We start from the raw sequence: 11,684 nt of genomic DNA on the forward strand, positions 1-11,684 counted from the left end.
ACACTCATTTATTGCATCTGTGAGGGTAACTGGTATAAACCATTTGGAAGACAATTAAATGTACACATGATATATCCCACAATTCCTCTTACTAAATAAAAATAATAGAGGCAATACCAAGGTTCATCATCATAAATGTTCACCATTTTATTGTCAACAGCATAATATATTGGAAACAACATAAATATTAAAACAACCAAATTGGTTAAATAAATTATGGTATATGCATTTAACAGACTTCTATTAGCTTTTAAATATTGGATGGAATAGAATATTTAATGACATGGAAATATGTTCATAGCATGATGTTAACTTAAATAGTAAAACTTAAAAATTGTGTGTAGGATATACTGCTACTTTTTGTTTAAAATTTGGGTGTGAGTGGATTTAAAGAATTGTGTCATTTCTGAGCTCCTGTCAGATACTTTACAGACATTATTGCAAATTTATACAAGATTTCAAAATAGATATTGATGTCCCCATTTTACAAATAAGATTTAAAGAGTTTTAGAAAGTCACCCATTCACCATCACTAATAAGTATTGGAGCTATTGTCTAATCCAGGAGTGTCTGTCCTCAAAATTCTGTTCCTTACACTCATCTATCCTCCTGCTCTCTGCGGTTTCTGAGCCCTAAGCCTTTCTCCTCTTCATGAAGCTTCCTGTTCCCACTGGCTGGCAGAATTATTTCATCCACTCTGAAATGTATAATAAGCAAGTAATGTGAGCAGAATTGGAGTAAACATTAGCAGAAGTTAAGTAATAGTTAAAACTTGTATTCAACTTCGTATGTCAAGTGTATCCTTTATAAATGTATTAGTTTATGTAATATTTGCAATAACCCTATATGGTATGTATTATCATTGTCATTCCAATTTTACAGAGTAAGAAATCGAGGCACAGAAGAGTCAAGTAACTCGCTCAGAGTAACACAGCTAGTAACTAAGTCAGGATTATGAACACATGGAGTCTGGCTCCGGAATCTAGGAGCTAAACCATGGCACCAAATCATATAGTTAGCAGAAATCCCACAAAACAGAAAGCAAGTTGTGTCTCTACTGAGAACAAGTAATAGTCAACAATATGGGAGCCAATTAAAATGCAAATTAAAACATTTTGAGTCTAAAATATAAAATTAAAACTGCTCTCACAAATTTAACAAAATCTTTTATTTAAGCATTTACATATAAGTTTTTACGACATAAAAAATGTTTCATAATAGGGTATATTCAGTCACATTATAGTTTAGTGACTTTCAAGACCGTAAAATGACTAAGTGTTAAGTTGATGTACAGACTCCAAGACAGAGATTTTAATGATGGAAAGAAACACACTTTTTGAAATAAACTCTAATATTTATATTATTTGACAAATATTAAATTATCTCCATGGAATCAGATAAGGTTCTATCAAGTAACCGATAGAACCACTTTACCATTAAGATTCAAGACTATTTTTTTCTTTAGGACTCTCCATTCATTTATTTGACTTTCGTATTCATTCTCAGATCTAACAGTTGCTTTAGTAATAATGAATGTCTCAAGATGTTGTGCATTATCCAACTTACCATCAATGCAAACTCTCTCCACTTCACCAATGCACACCAATCCTACTGATACTTGCTCTCATCTTATTTTTCCCTTCCACTAAAATGGATGATTCCCTACTCCGAGCAAAAGCCAGTCCCATCACATGCGCTCCGAATCTCATCCTTTCTTATTTTCACAAGATCTTTGCTCTGTTTGTCATCTCGTTTAACTCTTTTACTATCTATCTCTCCCTGTGTTCTGAATTGCTCTCATTGGCCTCCAAACATCGCATATAACTTTATAATTTAAAAAAACCACATTCCCTCCCTTAACCTTATAACCTCCTCCAACCATCAATGTTTTTTCTCCTTTCTTTTACAGCCAAAATTAACAAAAGAATTATTTATATACATTGTCTAAACACTATTAAATTACCCTACCTATAATTATACTTTTAGGCCAAACAGGTTTTGGGGTTTTTGGCATTTTTGTTTTTTTTTTCTGAGTCTTGATAAGTTGCCCCATCTGGTCTTGAACACAGAGGCTCAAGCAATCCACTCACCTCAGCCTCCTGAGAAGCTGGAGCTACAGGCACGTGCAACGGCACTCAGTTGAACAGGTTTTTTAAACAATTTTTACTTCTGGTACCCAGATGTAAGCATAGGCATGCTCAATAGTTAATGTCATCATTGGTCCATGAGGGGCTCTCTTCTATTTGATTTTATTTATTTTATTATTTAATGATCATTAATTAACACCTATGAATTCATCACCAAGTCAAAGAACTAGAACTCACAACTACACGTTTGTTCCTTCTCTTTCCCATCCACCTGTACCCCTGCATCCATATGAGGTAACTATTCTCCTAAATTTTGTATTTATTATCTTTTTGCCTATTAAAAAATTTTAAATACAATCTCCCAGGGGAAAAAAAAAACCTATTTAGTTTTAGTTCTTTTTAAAATATTTCTAAGGAGTACCATGCAGAATGGACCGTTCTGGCATTTGATTTTTTTTCACTTAATATTAAGATTCATTCATATTGTTGAATATAGATCTAAGTCATTCATTTTCAGTGCTATATATTTGTCTGTTGCGTGAACATATCCATTTTTATCCAGCTGCCTCTTGAGGGGGACATGGTATGCTAATGGTGCTGCTATAATCATACTTATACATGTCCACTGGGAGGGTTTGTGGGCATAAATTCCTCTAGGGATTACCATTAGGACTGAATTGTTCAGTCCTAAAAAATGATACACCCCCAGCTTTTCTAGATATGACCAATGGCTTTTCAAAGTAATAATAGCAATTTACACTGCCACCAGCATTTGGAACTGTCAAACTTCTTCAATTTTGCTAATCAAGTGGGTGTGAAATAGTATCTTATTTTAGTCTTGATTTATACCTTTCTGATTACCAATGAGGTTAAGCGTCTCTTCACTGGTTTTTGGTCACGTGGGCTTCTTCTGTGAAATGACATGTCATTCAGCAAGGGTTTTTTAAAAATGGGGTTTTTTTTCACTGAGTCATAAGAATTCTTACAGATTCTTAATGTTTTCATTTTATTTTTACATATGTTTCAAATATTTTTCTCAATTTGTATCCTTATTTTCACTTTCATTATTAAAGTATTAGTGAACACAAGTATTTTGACTTTAGTGTTCATATTTATCCATTTTTTATTTTTAGTACTTTTTATAATGTCAAAGAGATATTTTCCTACCAAGATCAGTAAGATATTTATTGTATTTTAACTAGCATTACTGTGGTCTAAGAGTTTAAATATCTTAGGCTTTTCTAGCATAAAAATATTTTGCAATATGTTCAATCACATTAAAGATTTGCTTTTAACATTTAAGTCCTTAATCCAGTTACATGGAGTTGATTTGTTTGTGTTGCATGACGTAGGAATCCAATTTCATTTTTTTTCTGAATGAGACAACCATTTATGCTAGTTTCATTAATTGAAAATGTCCTCCTTTCTCCTTTAAACTATAATGCCACCTCTGTTATTTATTGAAGTTCCATTCATACTTGGATTGAATTCTGAACTTTCTATTCTAGCCCACTGGTCAATTTGTTTTTCCTGTACTCATATAGCATTTTAAAGTGAGTCTCCAAATCTTGTAAGACAAGTTTTAATTTCCTGTTTTCTTTGCTCCTTACTTTCTAAGGGCCTTGGTTTTTTTTGTTTGTTTGTTTTTGCCATTTAATTTTCCAGAAAAACTTAAAATTGTCTCATCCATTTCTAATAAAAACTCACTTGGAATATCAATTGGAATTGAATTGAATCTTTAGATCAAGGTGGAAAATTGGCATGTGTATGATACCAAGGCTTCCTAGCTCTAAACATGGAAGTAAAATTTCATTTATTTCTTTATAAGCATTTTCAGTAAAGTTTCATAATGTTCTATGTAGAGTTTTTTCATGTTTTATGATTTATTTATTCCAAATACGATAATTATTATGCCTAGTGACTATTTTAGTACATATTTGCTAATTGTTGACTGTCTTTAGAAATGCAATTGACTTAATATTGAGGAATAATTAACATTAAAGTGAAATACATATATCCTAACTACAGTTCAATGACTTTTGACAAATGTTATGTTTTTTAATTGCCAAATATATAAAATTTCTTAACTTAGTTTTCGTTTGAATTTCTAGCTCTATTTTTGGAAAAAATATGATCTAAATATACTTGTTCTTGAAATGTATTAAGACATTTTATGGTCAGGTCCATGATAAATTTTTATAAATATTTAATGTATGCTTGAGAAGAATAAGCATCCTCTAATTTTTAAATGCAGAATTTAATATATGTCTGTTATATCAGCCTTATGTTTTGTTGTTCAGATTTTCAATATTTTAATGACTTTTTTGTCTAGTCCGTTTCTTAAATGAGGAGACTAGACTATCGGTCCTTCCTAATGGATTTATAAGTGTTTGCCTTATATACATTTCAAGCTACTCTATTCAGTGCATACCTGTTTAGAAATATTCTCTTACTGATATGTTGGTTCTACATACCTTTTATGGTTAGGTAGTGAGTCTTCCTATCTCTAATTATTGTTTTGTCATAAAGTTTATTTTGCTAAAAACTTACATAGTCATACCTGCTTACTTAAGCATTCTCCTGGCTGGGCACGGTGGCTCACGCCTGTAATCCCAGCACTTTGGGAGGTCGAGGCAGGCGGATCACCTGAGGTCAGGAGTTCGAGACCAGCCTGGCCAACATGGTGAAACCCTGTCTCTACTAAAACTAAAAAAATTAGCCAGACGTGGTGGTGGGCACCTGTAATCCCAGCTACTGGGGAAGCTGAGGCAAGAGAATCGCTTGAACCCGGGAGGCAGAGGTTGCAGTGAGCCGAGATCGCAAGACTCCATCTCAAAAAAATAAAATAAAATAAAATAAAAGATAAACATTTTCCTGATGTATTTAGGTCCAATCTTTTACTCTGAGGGCTGTCATGCACTAGCAATATCAGCAGTACACTACCCAGCTCTAGGGAATGCCATTTAGAGAGATTGTCATGTGAATGGTATCTCTTAGACTGTGTGCCTATAAGGTTCCCATGTTCTTATGCTTTATGAGAGTCCTTTATAAACAGCACAGAGTTGGATTTTGTTTTTTATCCAATCTGATAGTCTATTCTTTAACTGGCAGATTGGGTCTATTTATATTCATGGTGATTGTTAATACATTTTTCTTTTCTTCTATTCTCTTACATTTTATTGCAAGTATTCTATTTTTTGTTTCTTTTTAATACTTTCTTATTTAAAGTAATTAATATATATACAGTATATTTTATATATATATATATGTTTGTGTATATACACCCTCTAACTAGACAAGATTTTTAGTATATGTTCATTACTTTTGGCCTTCCCCCCACCAGGGTTGCCAATCATATTGACACCATATAGAGCTTTAATTCTGTGGTATTTTGGATATAGTTCTTTTTTCTTGATATTTTTTCTTCTCTTTCTTTTTTTGAGCACTTATGTTAAAACATCTTTTCAATGGGAGTCCTTTTTATGGTAAAGCCTTGTATGCCTGAGAATATTTTTATTGCCATCACATGTCTGAATGACAAATTTATTAATTGTAAAATTCTACCTTCAAATTTATTTTCTTAAGTATTTTTTTGAAATTACTCCATTGCCTCTGGAATTCTGCATTTTTTGAAACCTCTGATGTCATTTGTGTCATTTATCATTTTCTCTTTGCCTATGATATTCTTAAATCTCAATATAATGGACCTGTGTGTGAATTTTTAAAATATATATTTTTAAATATTTTTAGTATATATTTCCCATGAAATGGTTCTCTAAAGACCATTTCAATCTGTAGCTGTTCTTTCTTTTGAAAATGTTCTCCACATTTCTTTAAATATTTTCCTCTTTCGATTTTTATAATTTTTCCTTCAGGGACTCTAAGTATCTAAAACCTGGTACTTCTATTATCCCTGGCTATGAATTTTTACATTTTCTATCATTCTAGAAGCATTCTTCCATCTGGTCTTTCAACTCCATCATTCTTTAGCTGTATCTATGTCACTATTTATCCCACCTATTAGGTTCCTTCAAATCTACATTTTTATCCTGATATTTTACATGGCTTTTTTTTTGTGGGGGGAATTTCTTGTCTTGTTTCATGTTGCTAATATATTTCTTTTTCTCAATTAGGATGTTTATTTAAGAAGATACAAATTATTGGTCCTTTTGTCCTAATATATCTGCTCCCAGGGGTGTTTGTCATCCAGTTTGTTATTCTGCTTTTGAGATCATTTACTCCTCAGATGTCCTCTACCCAACCCATAAATGAAGAAATAGCCCAAGGCTCCACCCTAAGCCCTCTCCTTGTCTCTCTGTGCATGTTCTCTCCAGACTCTCTCATCTCCCGTGGCTGTCTCATAGATAAAAACTGTACTACTCATGCTTCCTCCACCCTGCCAAATATTCTACATCATTTTTAATTGTTCAATCATCCACATAGCTACCCAAGCTTAAAACCTAGGAGTCCCCATAGACCTTTCTTTTCCTCAAGACCTATAGCCAATTCATTACCAGATTCTGTCAGTTCCTTCTTCAAAATATATCTTGCTTTTGCACCCCTGCCTCGATTCCACTGCCACAACCTCTGTATGAGCAGCCATAATTTAAATCCTGGTCTACTTTAGGCAGTCTACCTGTTTCCACCCTTAACCCCATCCAACTCATTTGGCCACTTTGCTCTACAGCAACACACATTTTCACAGAGGTACACACACATACACACACACAGAACTTAAAATCTTCTTGTATCTTCTCACTGCATTCAGTAAAATGCATTCATAAAATCACATCTCTTTACCAAGGCCTACAAAGTTACATGATTCAGCTCCTGCCTATCTCTCCAATCTAATTGCATACTACAACCTCCTCATGATCTGTGCTCCAGACACACTGATGTTCTTTCAGTCCCAAGAACATGCTATGGCCCCTCTCAAAGTCAGATGACTTTGCACAGCTGCTCCTTCTGACCAAGATGATCTTACACCATTCTCTCTACTTTGCTACCTCCTTCTCATTCTTTAGGTCTCAGCCTCAATGTCAACACTCAGAGAGGTCTCCCAGGTCTTCCCTAAGTGAAGTAATTCCTTTTATCTTAATCTCTATCTTAGCCTCTTGCCTATTTCCTTCACAGTACATACCATATTGAGTAATTAACTGTTCACAATGTTTAGTTTTTCACCACTTTTAGGATTTAAACTCCATGAGGCAGAGATTTTACCATGACAGCAATTAATATTTGTTGGATGAATGGTCAGACCATCCTGGAGACTATGAAGGCATGAGGTGCCAAATTTCTGCAGTGCCACTAATAATGCCATGAAGAAAATCACCTAACCCACTCTGAAATAAATTACAGCATTATTAACAACATGTTTGTCATTTGTTTTTCTTTTTAGACTTTATTTCTCCATGATTTTGTTCTCCAACAAAACATCCTCTAAGGTCCCATTTGAACTTTTTTTAATGTCAAAACATGAGTTTCTCTAATGAAAATTTTAGCAAGGACTACCATGGATGTTTGATATACATATTTTTCTTACTTGAATAATAGCAACCACATGTTGATACAGCTATTAAGGAAAAAGAAGTTTTTCCAGCAGCTGTTGACTTCATCAGTTCCTCTCTGCAATGAGTCACTCAAACTTCCACAGAGCTAGAAAAGAAAAAAAAAAAAAAGAAAGTTGCAAGTAAGGAAGTAGGGATTTTTTTATTGTGATGAGAGAGGAGTGGGAAAAGTTAGACGGGGAGAAAGTGAATAAAATCAACTAGAATGAGAGATTTGATTCCATAGAAAGTTGAGTAATTTGCATGTCAAAAAGATAAAACTATACACTTGCCTAGTACTTTAACAGCACAACTGAAAAGCATGTGGAAACTGGCATAAAAGGTGGAGTATTTGCAACAGGAAAAAGGCAGTCATTTTTTTAAAAAAGCAACAGCTGCCAGTTTGAGCCACTCTACAAATGGCCAAGAAAGAAACCTACTCCTCTCCTTCAGTTGTGTTAATATAATGCCATCCATTAATGAGATAATAACTATCCCAGGCACCAGTTAACGTTCTTTAGAGAGGATGTTTCTTAAATTCCCCATCACATTGCACAACCTCTTGGAAAAGGTGAGATTTAACTACCTGCCAACTCTGAGACAGAAAGTTCTGTTGACTGTATGACACAAGTAAGCACTCAGTACATAGCACAATATGCACTTTGATTAATATAAATTGGCTTCAGAGTGACTTTGCATTTTTACAGTGATTGTGTTGTTTGCCTCGTTGCCTTTCATATTGCCTGCTAAATAATAATAGCCTTTATTTATTGAGCACATACCACATACAAGGCAATGTGCTAAGCATTTTGCAAATATTACTAACAACAGCCGTATGTGCTATATATTATTATCTAGGTCAAGTAGATACTATTGCTTTGTTTTAGAGATCAAGAAATAGAAGCTTAGAATGGTTAAATAACCAACTCCAGGTCGCCCAAAGAGTTTAATACCCATGACTATTAGCTTCAAAGCTATTCTTTATAGAGAAACTCACTATGTGCTTGGGAGAAAGTGCATAAGTGTGACACAATTTGACAGTATTACAATAGCATTGTGTGTCATCAATGGGAAAAAAAGAAGAGTGAATGATTAAAAGCCATGCAAATAATGTATTCTCTAGTCTAAGTTTCTGTTAATAGTTGTTCATGTTATTCCTTCAACAGGCACTTATGGAGCAACTATTTGGTATCGCAGGGATTAAAAAGATAAGCAAGACAAAGGTCTTTGTCTTCATGGAAGCTCAGTGAAGCCCCTACAAAGGCAACTCCAAGATGAAATTAATATTTTGGTCTTTATCTGTTGAGAAAATAACTTTTTGTAAAATAAAAATTATTGACAATCAATTGTACAGTTTAATACAGTGGCTTTAAAACTGTGCCTTATTGAATCCCGAGGTATTGACCAGCTCCCCTAAGATGACAGAGGTGGACTAGGGAAAGGGGTGTGTGAAATGGTGTCTACCACTTTCCCTCAAACACACAAATTCTGTTTTAATTTCTTTTCATGTTAATTTTCAGCACAACATTTTGTTTGACTAAGTAGTTCTATCACAAAGAAAATTTGAAAACCTTTGATTGACCTGGTGAAATAAATACATACTTTATACCAACTTAGATCTTAAATGAAATGTTGGTGCTTGCTTTAGTAATTATCACTAAAATGTGTTCTAATAATAACTTTTGAAGATGCAGGCTTCACAGAGCAGATGACCAAACAGAAAATATCTATCAGAACCATGAGTAAATACCAATTAAAATATATGATAGCCTTGTAAACTCCCACACTCTTGGTCCAACAGAAATGAAAAATTACTTGAGTGGGATGAGTAGGAAAAAAAGTGGTAGTGTCATTCAAATTCCAGAGGAAGAGATGAATTTAATGGTGAGGTTACTGGCATTGGGACAAATATCAGGGATGATGTAAAATATTACTCAGTCACATTCAAGTAAAATATCAGCCTTCGGTATCTTCATTGGACTAGAACAGTTTCTTTAGATCTTCTTATTTCTCTTTCAAGCTTCAACCTTAAGTAATAGGTCATTGTGTAGCAGAAAAAACTTTAAACTTAGAAGTAGAACTCTATAATCAAATCCTCAGCCAACTTAAAAACAGCTGTGTGACCTTGGATAAGTCCCATAGCCGGACTGCATTCTCTAAACCAGCAGCTATAACGTTTCCTACCTCATTAGAGTGTGGTGTGAATGAAAATGTGAAGAATGCCTAAAACAGAGCCAGGCCTTGAATGCATTAGAAAGTTTCAGGCAGCCACTCATTCCATCACTCTGTCTCACTCTTTCTAGTGACCCAGGGTCACTTACCTGTTTTTCTTAATACACCCCAAGTCTTTCTCTTGCCTCCCTTTGTAGACCAGAATTATTCTTGTGTTCATCAATATGGATTGAGTCAAAAATTTTCAAGATCTACCTGACTTATTACTTCAAGGATCCATCATCCTCTGGCTTCCATTTTTTGTATTTCTATAGGCATGGATTCAAAGGGGACATCTGACTGGCTCAGGCTAGATCCAGATGAACTCCTCCTACATTTGTTGTCCATCCTGATCCAATCAGTGGCAGCTAAGGGAGCTCAGTCACCTTGTTTGAAGTTTGCCCAGTCAAGGGGCTGTGGAAGGAAGAGGAAGTTAATCTGACACAGGATTGTGACAGGCAGACCAATAAACATGTCTGTTTACAATCTAAATATTCATAAAATTCCAGTCCCCCAAATTCTCCCACATATGTATGCTCTTGCATTCCCCTGAGGTAGGAAGGGAGGCATGCTCATAACCCCATTTTACAAATGGGAAGGATAAAGTGCCAGGAATGCTGGTTCCTCCAGTAGGGTCACTTAATGAGCCACTGGTGGAACAAGAAATAAATCCGAATTGAGAGCTTAGACTGCCTGGTCTCCTGTTAACAATTAAGACTGCAAAAATTTCAAACCATATCACATGTACAATAAATACTGCATCTGAATCAATTGTAGAGACAAAGACAGAGGCACAGGGAGAAGACAGATCTATCCAAGGTCACTCAAGTGAGGAAATAAACCAGCTTAAAATAGACTTCTGTCTCAGCAGCATTGTGCTTTCACTCCTGGGCAACTTCCTGCCTATACAGCAACATTAATGCCAGCAAGGAAGGAACCTGAGGGTTAAATCCTTGGCCCCAGCCCCAGATAGCAATACAGAACCCCACCCCCATAATTCAGCCAATAAATAGACGTCCCTTTCCTACAAGTTTCAGAAAACACAGTTAATATACAACCACTACTCACAAATTAAATGAGTTATCTTACTGTAAAGGATATAACTATTTTATCACCTTTGCAATTTAAATGAACTATGCTAAAGGTAGAAGCAATACAAAACAGCTGCTGCCAGAAGTTTCAATAAAAGATCATTACTGGGCACCCTTATAACTGTGGGACCATTAGGAGATTTAAATGTCTTCTTCACTTTACCCATGGTAGGGGGTGAGGTTGCACTGAGAAACATCACTGGCATGAGGTCTAATTGCCTGCCCTATGATTAATATTGCCAAGTGAATTCAGAAGTTGTCACGGTTCTCATCATATGGTCCAGGCTCATTTATAAAATAGAGCAAAGGGAGCCCAGTGCTTTGAGAATGTCAATGCAAAATTATAATAATTACTTATTACATGATACAGTTGTTAAAGTATTTTCTGTGTTGTTCAAAAAAAACAAGGCATGTACATTGGTAGAGAAGACAGAAGAAATACTTATAACTGTGTTTTCCTCTTGTAACTTTCCCAGGCAGAATTACTCTGGTCCCTAAAGCCTTGAGGCAGTTTTTTCTTATCTCCATTGAACTGTAAACTACGGGGGTTCAGAGACCAATTTTTAGCTTTCATTGTATCCATAGGATTTAGCATAGTGACCGGCATAATAAAAATCTGCTAAACTAAAACTGATACCCTGTTATAGAATTTCCATGATGTATTCTAAGTTCTGCCATAAGCATGCAATAATCGTAAGTTCTCAAAATGCAGGGACCAAGTCTAGTCCTTTTGTATCTTTATAGCTCTG

The 11,684-nt window shown here is 34.8% G+C and overlaps 1 long non-coding RNA gene across 1 annotated transcript; it reads left to right on the forward strand.

The window, feature by feature from the left end:
* Positions 1 to 6,818: 6,818 nt before the first annotated feature.
* LOC112134329 (uncharacterized) lies at positions 6,819 to 9,255 on the forward strand. Its single transcript, XR_002915772.3, has 3 exons — positions 6,819 to 7,166; positions 7,486 to 7,531; positions 8,800 to 9,255. It is a non-coding gene; the product is annotated as an uncharacterized LOC112134329 (long non-coding RNA).
* Positions 9,256 to 11,684: the final 2,429 nt, after the last annotated feature.

Source organism: Pongo abelii, chromosome 6 (assembly GCF_028885655.2).
Source record: "Pongo abelii isolate AG06213 chromosome 6, NHGRI_mPonAbe1-v2.0_pri, whole genome shotgun sequence".
Lineage (NCBI taxonomy): Eukaryota > Metazoa > Chordata > Mammalia > Primates > Hominidae > Pongo > Pongo abelii.